Source organism: Nematolebias whitei, chromosome 15 (assembly GCF_014905685.2).
Source record: "Nematolebias whitei isolate Nwh7 chromosome 15, NemWhi1, whole genome shotgun sequence".
Lineage (NCBI taxonomy): Eukaryota > Metazoa > Chordata > Actinopteri > Cyprinodontiformes > Rivulidae > Nematolebias > Nematolebias whitei.
Genome location: NC_056512.1, coordinates 5158013 through 5163854, shown reverse-complemented (window position 1 = coordinate 5163854; position 5842 = coordinate 5158013). Strand labels below are relative to the sequence as shown.

General features: G+C 42.6%; 1 long non-coding RNA gene across 1 annotated transcript in view; it reads right to left on the bottom strand.

Annotated features, from left to right (window-relative positions):
- Nucleotides 1–1517: 1517 nt before the first annotated feature.
- LOC119422012 overlaps nt 1518–5842 on the bottom strand; it is an 8891-nt gene continuing 4566 nt past the window's right edge. Inside the window, exon 3 of the long non-coding RNA XR_005187390.1 lies at nt 1518–1581. This is a non-coding gene — a long non-coding RNA (uncharacterized LOC119422012). The remainder of the gene's footprint in view (nt 1582–5842) is intronic.

The window sequence follows — 5842 nt, the reverse complement described above, 5'->3', positions numbered from 1 at the left end:
ACTTTTAATCCAGGTTACAATAATCCACACTTTTAATCCAGGTTACACTCTTTCCTCAATGACACATTTTACAAAGTAGCTACATATTGTGCAGGTATAAAGACACATTTGTATATATTTTTGTGTACATTTATTTTTTTAAGCTATTTGACAAACTTTTATTTTTTATTAATCAATATTTTACTAACACAATAGTCAAATAGCAACCTGTTTTTGTGTGAATTGCTATGTCAGTCAAATGTTCAATTTTGGAATAAAGGGGTGGAAATTAAAACTTTTTTTTTTTTTTTGCCGATTCATCGATTAATCGAAAAAATAATCGGCCGATGAATCGATTATTGAAATAATCATTAGTTGCAGCCCTAACGTCAACACTTCAGCCAAACAGTTGTAGCAGCACTTTATGAAAAAGCTAAAACTGATATTGTCAACAAGCCCTGGACCAGATTAAAGCCCTGCCCTGATGAGGATGACCAAGAGATTAAACCACCTCATAACAACCGTTCAAGAAGAGGTATTGTTCTTTTATTATTGTGGGCGGCTGTGGGTGAGTGGTTAGAGCAGTCGTCCTCCAATGCAAGAGTTGGGGGTTCGACTCCACCAGCAGTCACATGCCGAAGTGTCCATGGGCAAGACACTGAACCCCTCATAGCCTCTGATGTGTGTCCCATCAGTGTATGAATGTGATAAAGCTCTGATTAGTCTCTTTAGAATGATTTGTTTAATTAGCTTTGTAGAGATCTAGTATAGAGCTGTATGAATGGGTAAATGAGGCACAGATTGTTGTAAAGAGTTTTGAGTATCTTGAAATAAGATAGAAAAGCGCTATATAAGTACAGTCCATTTACCATTTATTATTATCTAATTAACTTTTTTAAATTTAAAATTATAATCTTATTAACTCATTTTTTTTACCTCTTGGTGTTTTATTTCCAGTCTGGGACAGAGATAGCAGCTGAGTCTTCCTTTTTTCATTATTGTTAGTATAGTTTATTTATTGTAAAGAGTGCCATTTATTTAAAATGTCATCCAAATGGGTCGCTTTTATTTATTTTTATATAAATGTATTGTTTCTTGGCATATTTTCAAAATAATAATTTTGTAAGTCTTCATTTTGGCCTTTTCTGTAGCGAAAATGAACCGAACCGAGCCCTCCTTGGAATCGAACCAAAATGTGATTTGAGCATACTGTTACACTCCTAACTGATAAGAAAACAAACAGCTGTGTAACGTTAAAGGAATACAAACTCAACAGAAAATTGTTTGCATTGAAAAAGTCATTTCTGTAGAGCATCATTAAAGACCTCAACCTGTTCCCATAAACACTTGTTCACATTTAATCAGTTTTCTACAGTTTGTGACACATTTCAAGGCTTTTTTTTTCCATTCTTCCATCCAATTGTCCCTGTATAACCTAACAATGTTCATAAAATTGCCAAATAGAAATGCTGAAAAAGTACTACATGCTAAACTCAGACATGTGAAGACAACACAAACAAGAAAGGTAAAGGACTCACGAGGGAACGTATCTGATGATGAGCTGCAGCGCTCCGTGACACTGGTCAAAGTTTTTCACAAGGTCTTTAAAAAGAAACAAAGAACAGAGTTAGTTTGTTTCTGACCAACTTGTTTTTTCCTTATGTCTATTTCACAAAAGTTCTTAACAGTTATACTTGACATATTTTAAATTCACATACAGGTAATCCAAACATTTCTGTTGCTACACTATTTAATCATATAAACATCTTTTTTTATTCCAGTTTTCATTCATTCAACCTTTATTTACACAGATAAATCACAATAAGCCTCCAAGACTCATTTACAAGTGAGACCCGTTTGGACAGACAAAAAGTAATGAAAGTGACATATGTATAGGATTTGGAGGCAAAAGAAAATTCCTATCAAACTCTCACTCCCTGGCCAAGCAGAGAAAGCCTGAGATTGAAAAAAACACCCAGAACATAGGCACATAGTGACACAAACATTACGCAGGGGAGGGGAGATGACAAGGGCAGTGAGCGTGTCCAAGGACACTCCAGAGGCACTGTAGGAGTTCTGACAATCAGTCAGTTCTCTCTGGTGAGATCCATAAACACACTTGAGGGTGCCGAGAGAGACTCCAGAGAGACTCCAAGAGTCCTGAAATGATGACACGTCTATTCAGCCGGGTCCCTCTGATAGGTCCGCAAACTTCCTCAGTGGGAGGGGAGGGGGCAGAGTGTTGAGTTACAGGGCCTCCACGTGAACTGAGATAAGGTGGTCAGTCACGGCTAGCCGGGGAGCCGAATTCAGATAAAAACCGTTGGTTTTGGGGACAGGCAGAACTTGATTGATTCATTAATCCTTGAGTCTTTGCTGGTCCTCACGAATCCCAAATGACCAAATTAAGTGGACACACCACTGGTCCATGCCTGAGCGTATTACCTGAGATCTGATCCATCCTGCCAGCGAATCCTAGGGGCTGCATGTGGCCTGCGATTCTCACAAATCACATCCAATTTGCGGTTCAATTCGTAAAGCAATTGAGTCTGGGTGCTCAAGGCACGGAGCAAGCAATCACATAAGGCAGGCAGCCTGACCAGGGCCAAATTTGTTGCAGACGACTTTCTTGTATGTTGATAAACCAGGAACCAGTCAATTCCAAAAAGCAGGAAACCATCCATCCATCCATTATCTTTACCCGCTTATTCCATTTTGGGTCACGGGGGTCGCTGGTGCCCATGTCCAGCAATCGCTGTGCGAGGGGCGGGGTACACCCTGGACGGGTCGCAAGACCATCACAGGGCCACATAGAGACAAACAACCATTCACTCTCATTCTCACCTAGGGACAATTTAGAGTTACCAATCAGCCTAACGTGCATGTTTTTGGTCTGTGGGAGGAAACCGGAGCACCCGGAGAAAACCCACGCATGCACGGAGAGAACATGCAAACTCCACCCAGAAAGGACCCTGGACCGGGGTTTGAACCAAGGACCTGCTCGCTGAGAGGCAGCAGCTCTACCAGTTGCGCCACCGTGCTGCCCTAAAAGCAGGAAACCTGTTATCATAAATCCAAATATATATGCATCTTCAACATCCTCGATGGACAGCAGAGATAGACACATCACCTTCCAAACGCCCCAGGAATCAATGACAAATCCAGCTGCGTGCGTGTCATCAGGGCAAGTTGGCTCGCCTGAAGCTTGTCTTCTCGTTGATAAAATTTTATCAATGGTGTTGAGAGACCAGCTGACCAGATCCATAGCAAAAATTACGGTTCAGAAGATATGTAGAGAGAGGATCTGAAGCAGTTTCACAGACAGGACAGAGCAAAGCAAAGTGGAGGAGGGGAAAAAGTGTCTGCCCTTGACAAGAGCAAGTGGTGAAGTGATTCCAGGGCACAACAAAAAGATAGAAAAAGCATGGCTCTGAAAGAAACAGGGCATCGGATCAGGCGATACATTAAGATTTTTAAAAATATTGATAATACAATTTATATTGATATAGCCTCTGTTGCGTAAAACATTATACTTTTAGATCCGTCAGTTTGTGTTTCTTTTCTCCCCATTTGTCTGTCACTGCCACATGAAGAAAGAAGGCTCCAGTATACTCGCGCAAACGTTTTTCCGCACAGACTCGACGTGCACTGTCCTTAGAGGGTTGAGACTTCATACTCGAGTGTCCACTCTGACCAGCTGCAGTCAGCTCCGCAGACAAGGGGAGCTTCCCTTCGGACAAATTGAAGTTGTCGATTGGTCATTTGCTGACACGACTACTGGATTGACTGACAGGTCGGAAAAAAAAACTATAGCTGTCAGCCACAACAGCCGCAGCGGTGTTCTGTGTTTATATGTTGTTAATAAAAGTCCTTTAAAAAAATTAAAAACCAGGGAGCGCTGGCCCTGCAGCCCACACATCAGACCAGCCCACCAGCAAATCTCCAGACCCTCCTGCAGCCACGCTGGACCCGATTTTAATTCGATCATGACAAATTCCTTCATTTCTCACCATTTCAGTCATGGCGTCAACGTACGAGGAGGAAGAGATCACTTGCCTTTTGGCAAAAGAAACAAAAGAAAAGGCCATTAAACCAGATCAGGGATGAAGAAGGGAAATTTAATACATTGGTGTTGCATACAAAACAGTCCGGCACCGGGCAGTTTATTGTGCGACACCGCATACGCGGATGCGGTCGTAAAAATTGAGCTTTGCACGGACATGCCCTGGGGGGTATGCTCGTACCTCTGCGTACGTATGTGCGTACCTCTACATATGGATGTACGCGGCAGTATACTGGGGGCTTTAGTCCTCATCCTGTCAGCTTGATCCATTTCCTACAGTTCTTGTTAAATCCTGTCTCCCGTCTCTGCTCCCCATCATCACTAACATCATCCACTCCTCCCTAACCTCTGGCATTTTTTCCCACAGCTTTCAAATCTGCTTCCATCAGCCCCATCATCAAGAAACCAGGTCTTGACTTTACCAACTTCAGTAATCTTTGTCCAATCTCTAATCTGCCCTTTATTTCCAAGGTTCTTGAAAAAGCCGTTGCTAGTCAACTTCACTCTCACCTATCCAACAATAACATTTATGAAGAGTTTCAATCTGGTTTTCGCCCCCACCATAGCACCGAAACAGCTCTAATAAAAATAACTAATGACCTTCTTTTTGCTGCTGACTCTGCTCTTCTGTCTATCCTCATTCTACTGGATCTAAGTTCTGCCTTCGACACAATCTGTCATTCTATCCTCTTCAACAGACTAACCTCCATTGGCATCTCAGGTACTCCGTTAGACTGGTTCAAATCTTATCTCTCTGACCACACTCAATTCATTCAGCTTAAATCCTTTCGTTCCCAGTCTTCCCCCGTCTCCATGGGTGTCCCCCCAAGGCTCTGTCCTCAGATCCCTCCTCTTCATCATTTACCTCTTTCCTCTAGGTCACATCTTCCGCAAATTTGGTGTCCATTTTCACTGTTATGCTGATGACACACAGCTCTACTTGTCAACAAAACCAAACTCCACCCACCCTCCATCCTGACCGACTGTCTCAACGAGCTAAACCATTGGTTTTCTAACAATTTCCTACAACTAAACAGTGACAAAACAGAAATCATTCTTGTCTGTACCAAAAACTCTATGTCAAAATCAGAACATCTTCTCATCCCCCTTAACAAATCTCTGCTATCCCCCTCGCCTCAGGTCAAGAGTCTTTGTGTCATCCTCGACACCACTCTCTCCTTCACTTCACATATCAACAATGTTACTCGGTCTGCCTATTTCCATCTCCAAAATATTAACTGTCTCCGCCCTTCTCTCACACCCCACTCCACAGCCATCCTTGAGCACAGTCTTGTGGCTTCTCGGATTGACTACTGCAACTCCCTTCTTTATGGCCTCCCCAACAAATCTCTCCAGAAGCTACAATTGCTCCAGAACTCAGCTGCCTGTGTCATAACTCAAACCTCCTCCTATAACCACATCACTCCTGTCCTGCAGCAGCTCCACTGGCTCCCGGTTAAATCACGCATTGTCTTCAAAATTCTTCTTCTCACTTTCAAAGCTATCCACAACCTTGCCCCTCCTTACCTATCTGACCTCTTACACATCTTCAGATCCTCCTCTTCACTACACCTCCATGTACCCTCTGCCTGCCTCTCCACCATGGGGAGCAGGGCCTTCAACTGCTCTGCCCCTCATCTCTGGAACTCTCTAATCCCTGACTTACGAAACACCACTTCTCTTTCTCTATTCAAGACTACTCTGAAAACACATCTCTTTAGCACAAAGTTTGTTTTCTCAGTCATCCAGGTATATAACAACAAAAAAGGTTGAATCATGTCATCTGGACTTCGTTTTTTT